Genomic DNA, 15,274 nt, shown 5'->3' with positions numbered 1-15,274 from the left:
GTTAGATATTCTATGTGTTTACCTCAATTGAAAAAAAAAAAAAGAATGTTTTTGCTAGTATCAGATCTGCTGTGGAATTGGTATTGTATGTCCATGAATTCTTTTCTCAGCACGTGTTCCTCACTAGAAGAAAATGCTGTTACCTTTAAGCTTTGTCAAATTTACATTAAAATACTTGTATGAGGACTGTGACGTTATGTTAAAAAAAAAAAGGTGTTAAGTCACAAAATGCGGTAATAAATATTTCATTTTTGATTTTTTGTTAGGCTTTTGTGTTTTTCATAGTTTTAAGGCAAGGTTGCATAGTGCCTACTCTCTCTACCGTATTACAAGTAGGTAGTGGTTTCGTTCCCCAGAAGTTGGCCATATTCGAAACTCACCAATAATTTTTAAGGGAACCTTCTGTAGTGGTTAGTATATTTAGCTTAGAAATTCCACCAGCAGAGAACTTCTAAAGGTATGAATTTGCGTGTGCGTGTGTGTGTGTGTGTGTGTGTGTTGTGCGATGAGCTGGGTTGAAAGATTACCTTCATTCAATATGTCTAACCTCCTTTTTAGATGCATGATGTTGAAAAAAGTACTTTCTGATAAAGCTTTCCATGTTCATCCTCTGTCAGAATAAGGGGCTTTTTCAGGGTTAATTTTACATCATAAGAAATAACGTCTGTGCTCAAAGATAATTCATCTGCCTGTGTTTTTTCTCTTACTTACTAAAATACTGTTGAATATGTAAATTAAAATTTACATATAGATGTTCATAGATGAGTAAACAACTTCTATGGAGTTTGAAATCCTGAGTTGAAAAGATTACTTAATCATTAATATTTAATATAAATTTTGTTATGATGTCTTTTTATTTCAGACACCTCCACGTGCAGACACTCTAGTGTGATGAATTGGATGACTAAACGTAAATTTTTTTCTAAACAGCAAACAGGCAATATAATGCCATTTTCAGAGTATCACACAACATTCCTAGAAATCTGTTACTGGCTTGCTGGTACTGTACAAACAATGCCTGATAAAGTGTGCAAAGTGAAAAAAAAAGTGTGAGGTATTTGCATGCCCCCTCAATTTTTAAAATAAATACACTATTCCTGGAATTTTGAAACACCTACATTTTTAACCCTATGTGTAGAAGAAATAATATCATAAAACTAGTTCTGTGATGTCAGGTTGATGGGGAAATAGTTCACCAGCTTGGAAATCCAAGTTTGTGTCTCACTTGGACTTCTGCCATCTTCCCATTGCAGAAAACATCAATGGAAGTTGTATATAAAGAAACAAGGAAATAAATTTCTATTGTTTTGTATTTTTTTTTTTTAGTTAGGTAGATTTTTTTTTTATAAACACATCTATCAGCTTAATTGATAGGCTGCTTTTTCAATGTAAAAATAACACTTCTGACACAAGCTGATTGTTGGTCATTAATGGAATAATTCTATGCCACTTGGAAAAGAGCTTCCCTCTCCCTTTTGTTTTCCCAGCATACAAGGAGTCTTTTTGCAAAATTTAAATTTAAATATTTGTATATTTTTACTTTAAATGCTTTTAGGTAAAGGTCTGTATTTACAAATTAACTCACATCCGCTGGAGAAAAAAATATGTTTGGAGAAGTTTTTCTTCCTTTCCTCTCAGTACATTAATGCTGCAGAGTTTACTTGGTAATGGTTCGTGTTTAGGAAGTATTTAATTAAAGTATTATTAAGCTATTTCGTCAAAGTTGAGATCCCAAAGCTTTCTACCCTTCGTTTTAGTGAATAAAATCATGTCAGGCTTAGATCCTCATATAAATCATGTTAACCTTAACCTTCTTCAATATTTGGAGATAATTGTAATAATACTTGTTTGTATTTTCTCCCTCCACCCCCATATGCTAAGACCAAGAGGTAGTAGAGTTGTCCAATTTTTATAATGCTTTTTTTTTTATATACCACCTCAGAAGGCATTTGCTCCTATCTCGGGTTTACTATTTAGTATAAAGAGTTCCGATTTGGGTATATTTAAGAAAGACTCAGCTGTCAAAAGCAAAGAAACTGGGAATGGTGTTTTGACAACCATATAGTGTTAAAGGAAATACTGTAGTCTGAATAAAATTGCTTATGTTCTCCAAAACAAGAGTAACATAAAAACACTTTTTATTTATATGGAAAAGCAAAAGCAGAAATAAATTCCAAAGGTTTCCCTTTCTTTAAGAGATTCTGAGAGAACTGCAGTCGCCATCTGTTAAGGGTTGGGAATTGAGCAAGAAGCCACATTTAAACGGAAAAAGAAAAGACCAGGAAAGTCTGTGTCTTCCATCCACCCCATTTCCCTCCCACCACCCAGGTCAGCACTTCCAGGTCCGCGTGCCCCCCGCCCCCCAATTCTCTGCAGCTCCCCCTAGTTAGATTGGTGAGGAAGGGACCTCAGGACCCTCCTGGCCTCCTTGCCCCCCCTCACCCCCCCCCCCCGTGGGCCTGTTAACCCGGAGCAGGTTTGGGAAGGGAAATGTGGCTAATATCTCTAACAGCTGTCGGAGGAGGGACCTTCCTTCAAAGGGACTAGACCCGGATCCCCGCAAGTTCCCCATTAGTCTTGCAGGCCAGCCGTTTGGTAAGGAGGCTGCTCTGCCGCAAGTAGCCACCGTGTTGGAAGGGCTGGTGTCCGGACGCGGCCGAGGGGCCCTCGCCCCGCAGCTCCGCCGGGCCGCCGCCGCCGCCCCAGGAGCAGGCTCGGTGCGGACGTGTGCGCGCCCCGAGGCCGGGAGGAGGCTGCGCCGGGGCGGGCCGGGGCGGGCCGGGGCGGCGGGGGTGGGCAGGCTCTCCCCCTCCTCGTCCGCTGCCCCTGCCCTCCCCCGGCCTTCCCTTTGCGCGGTGTTAGAGGTAGACCAACGCGCTTCCAATTGATGGGGGGCGGCGGGAGGGGGCCCCTCACGGTGGCAGTCATCCACTCGGGGTGTCGCACGCGTCGTCGAGCTCCCTCCGCGGGGCCGGGGCTGGGACGGAGCTGCGGGGCGCGGGGAGGGGGGGAAACCAGGTCTGACGGGGGAGGCCGGTCAGACCGTGATGAGAATGGAGACCGTCGGGGCACTGTTTGAAGGGAGGTTTTAATATTAATAGTTTCGGTGTAGAGACAGAAGGGAGATTGCGTCTACGGCTCCTCGGGGCAGACTCTGGGTGACAGCGATGATGGATGATCCAGCAGAGCCCAACAGCTCCTCCCCTCCAGCCCCAACAGTGTCAAAGCTACTTTAGTTGAAGCTTTGGAAATAAAATAAATAAACAGCATCGCTCCCCCACCCCTTACTCTTTGCACACCTCCACTCCCACCCCCACCCCCGCTTTCCCACATCGATTTATAGATCATTATGAATCAATTACTGCTCTCAATACTTTCCCATTGGCTTAAATAAAACAGTCAAAAGATGAAAACATGGGGTTCGGTAGGCTTCCCCCCAGCACCACCCCCGACAGGAACAACCGCAAAATCCATTATCTCATCAACAGAGGCTCCGAGTTAGGAGATGTTGAGAAAGGAAGGAAGGGGTCGCCCGGTGAAAAACGGGGGGGGGGGGCATCTCGGGGGGGGGGGCACCCAGCTGCTGCCTTTGTTCAGATGGGTTTGGTTGGTTGGTTTGGGGTTTTTTTGAACGGGGAACCCGAGTGAGAATGAGATGCCTACAGGTTTCGTAACCTAATGATTTAACTCCTTTGGAGGAACCTATTTGAATGTGTGTCTCGGCAAACATCAGATGTTGTTGGTGGTGAGGTCGCACATGGGAAAAGGTGTGGAGGAATGGGTCCGTCTGGAGGGCGGATTTTCACTTTGTTGTGAGCAACTGTGGGAGGGTTCGCTGCTGTGAAGGAGGATTCTCCCAGCCGCAACGCCCTCCTCGCTCCCCGCGGTTGGCTGTTTTTGTCGTTGGGACTGGTTTGGAGCTGGGACTGGCCGCCCCCGGTCGCCCCCGCCCCCACCTCGGCCGCCCGAGGCTTTTCTTCCCTCTCTTGCCCCTTCACGGCGGTGCTCGAGGTTCTCTAGGTGTTTCTATGACTACATTGTGTGTGTGGGAGGGTCAGATGTGGGGGGCTGCCCGCGAGAGGGCCGTTCCTGGGCGATCATTTATCAATGTCACCCACATAATGATTCTCTCTGCAGCCTCCTATTGATGAGGATAATTACATTAGCTCAGAGTGACTGATCAATGAAAAACCACCACACAAAAACTTCTTTACTCCTCTATAATACCAAAAACCGATACAGAAATAACATAGAAAGCCTGATTTTTCTTTCCCTTTCCTATCCACCAATGGATTCTGCCCCCCTCCCCCCCAAAAGGACTGGGAGTAAAGTAAGAAAATAGACCCAGGTTTGTTTCGTTTAAAGGAGGATGCAATTTTGCCCGTGAATGCATTTTCTCAAAATGCGTTGGCTTGATTCCTCCTTTGCTAAAGAATATCAACGGATTTACTAATGTGAGTTGCTTTTAGACTAGTCTGTGGTTTTCCGTTCTTTTTATTTCTTTCCTCCCCTTTGGGCATTTTTTTTTTTCTGCTTCAAAAAAAAAAAAAAGAGACAATTCTTTTGTAAATAACTGGAAAAGGAAATTACTCTAGGTCCTCTCTTTTTTGTTTAGCCTTTGCTAAAGTCGGGTTATCTTTTGTCTTTATCACTTCATAAAGTAGCGCAATTAAAGATGTGATATTGCATGGGTATAAAGGGTCGATCCATAATACGGCGACATAATACGCTATATTCTCGCCTGAAAGTTTGCAGCTAAATTACGATTTTGCCTTTTCTACACTTAAAAATCAATATTTTCTCAATTAAAGAGAATTTTAATGCTTTACTTGCGAGTTGTTAAAGGCGCTGTAAATTTCATTGTAATGCTTCTTGGCTTGGGTGTAGATGCAAGAGACCGGTTGATTCTCATGGTCTTTTTCCTCCCAGAGAACCTAGACCAGGAATATCCAGTGTGTCAGATCAAATCCCAGCAACAAAGGTAAGGAGTGTTCCGAGAGGGACGGGGCACAGGGTGGGGAGCCCTCCAGCGCCAGAGGCCATTGTCTTGTATATTTTCACCTCTCTGTGTCCTGCCTCCTGAAAGTGACAGAAGTGTCCATTTTACTCTAATCTTTTTCAAAGAGGTGCACGTTCGACTCCCATCTGCTCTGTGATGGCCAGGAAAGCAGCAGCATTTGGGGGAGCATGCTAGACTCTTTCCAGCATCCCCCCCCCCCCTTTCTCCTTCCTCTCCTTATTTAGCCAAAATTTAACTCTGAACTCTTTCACAAATTCTCCCATATTTTATATGTGTTCTGACCTCTGTGTCAGAGCTCATTCCCTACCCTCAGGAGCGCTCACTGTTTACAGATGTTTTCTCCTTCCACACGTCCCACCTAGTAAAAGTTCCCGCAGAGAATTAACTGTGGTGTGTTAATAGCCCAGGTCTGCTACTGCTCTCTCCTGCAAAGCTGAAATCTGGTAAAGTGGAGAATGGCATTGAACTAACGTTGGGGAGCTGCCCCAGGCCCACAGAAGCCCTGACTTGAGAATTCCAGGCCCAGGGATTTGGTAGGAAGCAACGTAGTGAAACTTTCAGGATGTAAGACAGAGAGAAAGATAAGAAAATGAGGCTAGAATGGAACCTAAGAAGAGGAGAATGGGCTAAGGCGGAAAAATGAGCCTTTGAGACCTCTTTGTAATTTAAAAAGAAATAATAATGAAGGGAAATCGAATATCTAAGGCTTGCTATTAATTTCTTCTTCTTCTTTTTTTAACCCAGTGTCTGCTTAGGAACAAGTCCTCCGAGATGCCAGGAAGGGCCCGAGTTTCCAAATAGAGCTGCTCTTAAAGTTCCTTTGCAGTTAGTTCCCCCCTTCAGTTAATTTGCTGAGAATGTGAAGACTGGGGAGAGGGCTATGTGTGTGGTGTATCAAGGGCTTGAGTAAGAGTATGATGGGAAGGGGCACCTAGATATAATGAGGCTGCTGTTTTAAACTCAATAGAGAAGTGGGGAATGGAGAAAAAGCCGCCCAGCACCACAGTGCACTTTAAAATTATTCACACCTACCTGTCTTTCCCCGCTTTAACCACACCATCAAATATTATACATAGATGGGGGAAATTTCTAGTTCATCATCTTTTGTCTGTAGCCCCACCCAACTGATCCCCCTTTGCTTAGATGCCTGATGTGTAAGCCTAGACCCTGGCCTTTTTGTCAAGTGAGTGGGGCTTTGTTAATGTATTTGTACTTTTCAGCTTTCAGTGTAAGTTTCTTGCTTTGGAGGAAGGAGGGGTGTAAGAACGGAGGGGGAGGGGAGCAGAACACAAAGACTATCTAGTTCTCACCAAGCAGGTTTCAAAATAGGAACTTAATGGGAAGGAAAAAAATGAAAGAATGGGGGAAAAAAATAAAGGAGGAGGGGTGAGAATTGCTGATCACAACAGGTTTGCTTGTCTGGAAGAGAGGTGATCCTGCGAATATTTTTCCCTTTGAGGATTCTGTTTTCTTCATATTGAAACATTTTCAAGTTTTAATCCTTTAGCGGACAAAAACCTCAATATAAATATGACATGGGCCACTGGCAAAAAAACCGAACTTAAACTAAGTGCTGAGAGGAGGAGGGTAGGGTGGGGGGAGAGAGCCCTTTCTGATTAATAACTAGCAGGGTAATGTTGAGGGCTTTTTCTGCCCGATTGCCTTTTTGAATTAGAGCCGATTTCTTCACACTTCAATAGTGCCTGTCTCCTTTAAAATGACTGGCAGATTTGTTTCTCTTTTTTCTCTCCCTGAGACTTAATGATGTAAATTTTCTAATTAGTTAAATCATATTGCTTACAGGCCTAATATTTACCGTGTAAGAAAGGATCATCCTGATTTGGACCTCTTGAAATATTCCGAGAAATAACATTTGGCTTTTAGGTTGAAGGATGAGAGAAGAGGAAGCTGTGTTACGGGAAGCAGTTGAGAGGAGAGAAGGCACAGACCCCGGCAACATGTTAAATTAATAGTTGAAGTTGAGCTGGGCTCACACCCCAAGTCCGCTTTTATTTTTCAATCAGCGAAGATTTAATTGGCAGCCCTCGGGCCGGGCGATCTGATATTTTCTCATTAGTTTCCCATCACTAATCTTGAGTGTTAGATTGGCTTAAAGGTTGTCAACATTTGACCAATTTTATTTAAAGGGGGGAAAAAAAAATCAAGCATTATGGCTCCGGGATGTGAGATCTGCAAATAAATCCTGCTTGGATCAGCGGAACTAACAGGCGAAAAAAATGTTGACTATTCATCGTCGCATTTAATAAGTTGCATTAATGTATATTTCAAAGCCAGGGAGAGAGATTACACAGGAGCTGCATAGATGCTGATGAAAGAGGTTGGTGGGGAGGGGGTTGCAGTGAGCGAGGCAGGGAAAGTGAGGTGTAGGTACATTTCCGAACAGAGGGCAAAAAACCCAAATGGAATAGCTGTTGAGGGTTTTGGACCTTCAATCCCTCCTCCCCTTCCTTTTGCAGCTGCGCGAAACTGCAAAACCGGTCCTCGGAGCTCTGAGCGGCTGGGCTGTCTCGTTCACATATAACATCAGAGCGCCCCCTGCTGGCGAGCGGAGTAGACGGCGGTGGGTCAGCCCCCTGCGAAGCAAATCGTGGTTTTTTGCGCCACCCCCCTCCGAAACCCCATCCCCAGTACTGATTCCCTTTTCACCATCCCCACCTCGGCTCTGCAGCAAAACCCCGCGGCAGGGGAATAGCTTGCCAAGGCTGAGCATTTAAATGAATAAATGATTAAAAATAATAAAAGTATGAAGAAACCCCAACCTTCACTTGGCCTCCGGGGAATAAACTATCAATTGACTGGGAAAGGGACACCTTTTCTTTCTCTAAATTCTTTCCTTTGTTTTTGTTTTTGTTTTTGCTGTGATTTGTTTGTTTCTGTCAAACTGCAGACTCTAAGTCTAAGGAAACGTGTTTAATAGAGGCTGTAGAAGTTATTATTATTTTTAAATGGATCTCTGATTGGGGAGAGGGGTTAATACAAAACAATAGTTTGCAGCTTCGCAAAACAAAACTCCCAGGGAACTCCCACGATTTCAGTAAAGTCCCGAAGACTCACTGTCGGAATTCAGCACCTCGTCTTGAACGACCCTTCCCTACACTGCAAAGAAATACTGGTCCTCGACTGTTTCTTTCCCCCCAAATTAGAGAATGTGTTTAAAAAGTTGTCACCTCTTTCTCTACCTATGCACACACACACACACACACACACACGGTCTTTCCCCTCGTGTTCCCAGTCTTTCTTCCCCGGTGCTTCTCAATTTTGCTGGAAACGGAAAGGGTAGCTGAAGTGCCCCCCAAATAAACCGCCAATGTCTTTGACACTTGATCGTCCTCTAGTGCTTCACGTCCAGTGCAAGTGTGAGACTCGCACGGTTTGAGAGTGTCTGGTTATTTTTTCAGCCGTCGTGGCGCGCACAGGCGTCTTCTGGGTTTGCCAGTTACTCGGCGCGGACTCCGGACCCCTGGAAGGCGAGGGCGCACAGGTAGCGCGAGCCGGGGCAGGCTCCGGCTGGCAGGCGCGGCCGCGTCCCCGCCCGTCTCTACTCCCGAGAGAGGCGCTGGCAAAGCAGCCCCGACTCGGGAAAGTCTTCTGACCACAGCTAGGACCACTCCCCCTCTACCCCCCCAGAGTGTGGATCTGCGAGGAGGAACAACTTTAGAGTGTAGGGAGTGGGGGGGGGGGGGTCTGCTTTTTCAAGTTACCGGATTTCGGGATTTTGTGGAAACTGCGCTCAGAAATGAGGCGCCGGGGAAGGCAGGGAGGGCGGCAGGGGAAAGGTAGGTCTCCCGACGCGCTCATCTCTCGCCAGGCTACCCGGAGCTCCTCTTTGAAGAATCCGCTCTTTCCCCTCGCTTCTCCCTAGAACCGCCCTGTGTCACATCTTCTCCAACCCCTCCTCTTTGGGGGATGCTCCGAACCGGGTCGGGGACTAGAGGACGTCAGGGAAGGAGCGCTCCTAGCGCGAGGCAGAGGCGGCCCCGGTCTTCGCGCCCGGGAAGGGCTGCCTCCAGTCGGGGTGTGATTTGAAGACTTACTGGGGCTAGTGTGACAACCGAGGTAAATTAAATATTTATACTCCAAGTTGTTCTCATTATTATGATTATTTTTGGGGTCGGTTGTGAAAAAGTTCAGGGAGTTCAAACTTCCCTTAAATATAAATCCTGGTCTTGGGGGGCAGCAGAACCTGCTACCTGCCACTGAAGTTGACTTTTGGAAAGGTCTTCATTAAGCTCTGAAGTGGAAGGGAAGCTATCTGCAAACAATATTGGTTCAGGTAAATACCTATGTATCTATAAAACACACATTTTATATATCTGTATTTATCTATCCAGAATAAAGAAAAGAAAGCAGGTGTCCCCAGTGCAGTTGAATCCGAGCAGAGACATTTCCAGTAAGAAATTCTCACAGATGAAGAAAATGGGAACATCTCATTGTATTTGTCTCAGTTTGACTTAATGAAATTTGGAGACACTGACAGTCTGGTCAATGTTCTACGTAAATTAATGCAAAGGTCCTTAGGAAGAGACTGAAGACACCTCTGGCCATTAATCTTAAACCACTTGAAGATTATGATTAAATGAATGGGATCACTAAGCATTATCATTTCAAAAAGCCGTTAACTGTCTCCACCCCTGTATTGTGGCAACAAAATAAACTCTCTGTGAGGAATGGTGTTTCTTCCTTCTTTATCTTTGCTTTTGTTTTGCTTTAAGAAGAAAGAGGGGGAAGACAAGAGAGACGAAAACCTTCCCGAAAGTCTTGGATTTCCTGCTGTTAGAAAGCTGCTGTTTGTTTCTGATTTCCTTGCCTTTTGCTACACAGGAAAAAGAAATCGAATGATGCATCTACATTTGATGAGAACTAAATGTTAAAACAACGGCGAAGGTGCTTTTGCTTTATTTTCTTTTTCCCTGGAAAAAAAATAAGAAAAAAAAAATCCGCCAGCTCAGCGAGTTGAAAATTGTGGAGGTATAAAAGATGTTCACTTGTCCACATGTATTCGCTGACTTTCATCACTTGAATTTTGTAGGCTTTGGTGTCAGATAGAAATTATGGAAAAGAAAATGAGACACTTGCCAAGGAACAACAATATTATACACTTTCAAGTAAACTCCACCTAATCCTGTATTTGAGGGCTGAGGGGGTGTGTGCTATTTTCCCCTAATAAACCTCAAAGCCCTCATTAGACATAGAGAAAGAGGGGTGGAGAACTCTATTACTGGGCATTCTGACAAAAAAAAAAAAAGAAAAAATGAAAGCAGCATCTCCCTGCTCCTAGAGCCCAGGGAGAGGACACCCCGAAAATGTGCAAAAGCCATTGTGTTTTTCTTGAGAGCCCTGAGTTGGGCAGACCTTTCAGAGAAAGACACAGAAATTAACATTATAAAAAGCAAAATGTTGAGACAAAGGGCAGTGGCTAACAACCACCACAACAAAACATGCTAAAAATTATTCTTCAAGCCCTGCGAATTTCCAGATGCCACAGAAAATCAATGCAAAAGCGCCCCCTCCTAACTGAGCAGACAGCTCTCCTGCCGGGTGATGTTTCCAGTAGAAAGTGGAGTTGGAGATCCCACCTCTGCTGGAGCAATGGGAGATGTTACCCTGAGGCTTCGGGGAGGGGAGGAAGGGGGTTTCGCCCTCCCTCCCCAGTCACTTTTCCCACCTGTGCCCTCCTCTCCTAGCTGGGGTGCAGGAGAGGGAGAAGCTGGGCCGATTCTGCGCCCTGAGTCTCCAAGGCGCACCTCGAGCTGAGGCTCCGGCGGAGCCAAGGAGGAAACCCAAATAGGTCCCCAGAGGGCGAAGATTTGGCCAGAGAGACGGAGGATCCTGGTCTGAGGTTCATGCAGCTGCCAGCTCAGTCCCGGGGCCAGGCTTCCGTGTCTGGTTGGACAAAAGGCTCATAGGCCACATTGGTCCCAGATCGAGTGTGAAATGCAAAGAAGGGGGGGCAGTTTGCCCCCCCCTTTTTGTGTCTGCGTGTGTGTGTGTGTGTGTGTGCGCGTGTGTCAAACACGTGCACTTAGATTGGGCCTCTGGCCGCAGACGTCAGCTGGGGAAGTTCCCCCTTCTGGCTTCCCTGGGCCCTGGACCCACACCTTTCCTTGTCCCCCACCCACAGCCTCAGCCACCCACAGGGCTCCCCAGATCTTCTGTCACGCCTGCACAGGTGTGGTGCCTTTAACTGGAAAGTGCCTGAGAAACGATCTGCCAGAGGGAAGGTGGTGGGGGGAGGGGGTAAGGGGCTGGGAAGAAAGATGGTACTTCTAGAGCTCAGACATCCCTATCTTCAAGTAATTGTCATCCCACTCCATCTTTCCGCCCTGACCTACTGTATCCAAAAAGCAGAGATCGGTTCGCGGGAAAATCAGGCTTACCACCACGTCGGGGTTAGACGCGGGCTCTGGAGACCTACGCAGGCTTTGCTTAGATTCAAAAGTATGATTTTAATTTTCTTAATGAAGGCGCGCTCTAGAGCTCAGCTGGTAATGACTGTGCTGAGTTTAATAGACTTCTGTCGAACAGAAAAAGACGGATAACTATCGGTTATAAGTAATCTGCTCTAATGCAATTATTTTCCCAGGTTCGAATGTCATTGTGCAGAGAGGGCAGGAGTGAATTAGAGCCCCGGGGACCACGGACGCGGGGCTAGGAGACCGCCTGAAATACGAGCCGAACCTGTTTTGTGAGATGCACTCGGGTTTGGGGGTCGGGGTCGAAGGCTTCAAAGCCCTCGGTCTGCACGTGTGAAAATCTCTGTGTCTCTCCCGCCCCCTCCTCCCCGCCTCCTCTCCCTCCTTCTCTCTCCACCTCTCCTTGTTTTCTCTCTAGCTCCCTCTTCCCTTTTGTCATCTCTGCCCTAGCTAATGTGAATTTCCCTTTCCCCCGGCCTCTATGTTGCCTGTCTTTGTGGACTTCAGGGAGATCCATTGAAGTCCGAAGTATTTCCCTACAGCACACTGACACAGAAGTAGGCTCTTGGGCTACTTCAGCCCATTCACTTTTTGAAATCAGCAGAAGAGGGACCTTGAAGAAACCCACACATAGGAATCTATCAGGAAGATTATTTCTATCCCAATACAGAGCCAATCCTGGTTGCTGTCCAAAAGTAACCCCGTTTTAGTTCTAACACAAACTGTCATTCATGCTAGTTTTTACTGGGAATTATCCAAACTCTTCTTAGCTCTCCATTCACGCCCGGTAGACACTCTCAGGTAAATGCGACTTTGAAAAATAAAAATACGAGTCATAATTTCCCTTCATATAGAAAACAAGCCAAATCAGCGGAAGGAAGTCCTGTGTTCTCAAGATGAAGGATTTGAAGGCAGGTGGGCCTGCGGGCGGAGGGGTAAGCACTGGGCAGCCCAGCAGACACCCCAGAGCCCAGCTCTCTTGCCTGCCCCTCTGTCACCTGTCACTCCAGCCCCAAGGGCCACTTTAGCCCCACTTTCCCCCCACCAGCTTCCCTCTCTGCATCCTGGGGAAACAAAGAATGTTCTTAGGGCTGATGCATAAAAAAGGCTCACATTGGACCCCTGAGGAAGAGGGGTCTGTTGCAGATGTGTAGGCAAGGTGAGGCAGCAGTACTTGGGGTCTGGTGTGTCTCTGACTCGAGTTACAGTCTCTAGTTCCCTAGCTTCGTGCATTCTGTCTGTCTCTACTCCCTACCCCCACCTCCTTCTACAAACATGCAGGGTGATCTCGGCACACGTCTACAGAAATAGCCACAAAACTTACAATGACTATCTCTTCTCTGACTCAGTCCTACCCTGTTCCTACCGACCTTGGCCGCCAAGCCTTCAAAGAGAGAAGGGAAGAACATCAAACAACACCAGCTTATTTGTAAAACCTTTCTAGTCTCCCTGGCTGAGGAGGAGCACAGCTGGTGTGCCCCCCCCCAACCCAGAACTCCTTGCAGGGTGGGCAGGGGTATGCATCTCTTCTGCCCATGCAGCTCTGGGTCTTAGGGAGGACACCCATTGGCGGGGTGGGGGGTGGGGGGTAGATGTTCATCTTCCTCTTCCCTCATGCTCTTGGGTTTCCCCAGCTGCAAAGAGAATTAGGAAACCATCTAGTCCTCAGGTTCTAAGCAGGTGAGAAATTCTGTGATCCCAAGAGCCAAGCCCGAACTTAAGTGTTTAGCCTCCAGCACCTTTTAAAAATCAAGAAGGTGGCCTGGCTGGGGCCAGCCTGCTCTGCCCCCAGCCCCTGCAGCAGCCTTTGCTGGGAGGGGGGCATCAGGGCCTCAGTATGACCTGGGGTGGCCCTGAGGATGAAAAGAAGGTCTGCCTCTGGGTCTATGAGCAGATTGGGAAGGAGAGAAGGGGTGCCTATCAGAACCTCCGCACCCCCAAGTTCTTCTGTCATCCCTAGACCTGCCATCCTTCACAGCTCCCCTGCAGAAAAACTGTGTTCTGTTGGTGACTTAGGAGAGCGAGAGCGAAGACCTAGAAAGCCCCCACAAGGTTTAGGGGGGTCTAATTCTGCTTTTGAAGTGTGAGTGAGAGAAGAAAGGGATTCTATATTACCCAACAGGGTAATAGATTTTTTAAAAAGCCCTCCCAGCTCAGGGGAGAGTGAGGAATAGCCAATTACCGCCATCCTCCCCAGGGAGGGGCCTGCACAGGCCGAGTCTCACATCCCCTAAAGCAACAGCAAACTCCTTGCAAAGGTGTCTTGGAGTCCCAGCCTGTGGCACTTGTCTTCTGGGGGCACGCAGCTCGGTCTCAACGCCGCGGCTGACCGAATGAGGGAGGTTAGAAAGAGGCCCAGTCGGACTTAGGGGTAACTGAGGGAGAAGCACACCTATTTTGTTATTAGTACTTTTTGAACATTGTATTTACTTGAGAGAATGAGAGAGAGCAGGAGCAGGAGCGGGGGGCGGGGTACGCCAGGCAGAGGGAGAAGCAGGCTCCCCGCTGAGCAAGGAGCCAGACTCAGGACTCGATTCCAGGACCCCGGGATCATGACCTGAGCGGAAGGCAGATTGCTCGGCCGACTGAGCCGTGCAGGTGCCCTAGTTACTCTCCTTTTTCAAATGTCGATACAGGAAAACTTTTTTTTTTTTTTTTTTTTTGTCAGTAAATCCAATGTATCATTACAGTCCCATAGAATTAGGTGTAAAAATTAAGGTATAAGCTGTGCTCAGGCATTTTAAAAGGATTGCCATGAACATAACAGGCTTTTATAGATCAAAACACTTGTACACAAGCTTTAAGGATAAAGAACACTAGGCGTGGGGTGGCTCAGTGGATAAAAGCCGCTGCCTTCAGCTCAGGTCATGGTCTCACGGTCCTGGGATCGAGCCCTGCATCGGGCTCTCTGCTCAGCAGGGAGACTGCTTTCTCCTCTGCCTGCCTCTCGGCCTACTTGTGATCTCTCTCTGTCAAATAAATAAGTAAAATCTTAAAAAACAAAACAAAACACTAGGAGTGCCTGACCTCCCCTTGCAACACCTTCACATAATTAAGTGGAAGCAGGGGGTTGTCTCAAGAATATCTCAGGTGACAGGAGCTCCTAAAACAAACTAACCAACACACACACACACACACACACACACACACACACACACCACACTTTCGCATCTTTAAGGTACATCTCCCTAAAGGAAAGTTCAGAGGCAAACACTTAACTACAAAGTTAAGCTTTTTCCTCTTATTTATCCAAGTCTCTTAATTTTAATACAGATGAAATCATCTGTTCAGAAGGAGTGGTAAACCTCCCCCCCTTCCCCCATAACAGAGCGAGGGCGGCTGTTCATACTTGAAGCTTATCCACCAGCCTTAGGACTTTAGAATGTTCAAGTGAAGTGTAAATAGAATAAGGTCACAGGTGATTGACAAGTTCAAGTTACTTAGTTCAATTATCAAAATTTTATTTCTAAATTATGTTCAGTTTGATTTTCCTGCTTTGCTATAAATGACCTTAGAAAATCCAATGGGAGCAGACAATTTACACCACGTCCTATGTACCATGATTTATTTGTCAAGTCACTTTGTCCGTATGCCTCCGTCAGTGTTTCTGCGCAGACCACGTCTTGACAATTAGATTTAGAAATGCAGCTCTCGCTCTGATCCAAAGGCGGTCACTTTACAGGCACAGTCATCACTAAATTTTGACAACTTTCTAAAATGTCTTTACATTTCTAGGCTGCAGGCAGAATCTGCAGACTGTTTAGAATCCAATGCTCTGGATATGGGCCTGCTGTACTCAGCGTCCCTCTCTCCAAACAAT

The 15,274-nt window shown here is 46.5% G+C and overlaps 1 protein-coding gene and 1 long non-coding RNA gene across 9 annotated transcripts in view; both read left to right on the top strand.

The window, feature by feature from the left end:
* MEIS2 (Meis homeobox 2) overlaps positions 1–255 on the top strand; it is a 208,580-nt gene extending 208,325 nt beyond the window's left edge. For all 5 annotated transcript variants that reach the window (XM_059181115.1, XM_059181113.1, XM_059181116.1 and 2 more), the window contains one exon: positions 1–255. This exon is cut by the window's left edge and continues 1,174 nt beyond it. The gene's annotated coding sequence lies outside the window, so the exon portion shown is untranslated.
* Positions 256–2,401: 2,146 nt separating this feature from the next.
* On the top strand, positions 2,402–9,697 carry LOC131836086 (uncharacterized). 4 transcript variants are annotated; one of them, XR_009355504.1, is made up of 6 exons: positions 2,402–2,595; positions 4,930–4,981; positions 7,498–7,601; positions 8,440–8,522; positions 8,904–9,097; positions 9,373–9,697. It is a non-coding gene; the product is annotated as an uncharacterized LOC131836086 (long non-coding RNA). The 4 variants fall into 4 exon arrangements; XR_009355505.1 differs by lacking the exon at positions 2,402–2,595 and adding an exon at positions 2,602–2,717; XR_009355506.1 differs by lacking the exon at positions 2,402–2,595 and adding an exon at positions 2,730–2,864.
* The last annotated feature ends 5,577 nt before the right edge of the window (positions 9,698–15,274 follow it).

Source organism: Mustela lutreola, chromosome 7 (genome assembly GCF_030435805.1).
Source record: "Mustela lutreola isolate mMusLut2 chromosome 7, mMusLut2.pri, whole genome shotgun sequence".
NCBI classification, from domain to species: Eukaryota; Metazoa; Chordata; class Mammalia; order Carnivora; family Mustelidae; genus Mustela; species Mustela lutreola.
Note: the sequence above shows the minus strand (reverse complement) of the source record. Positions and strands in the feature narration are given on the sequence as shown.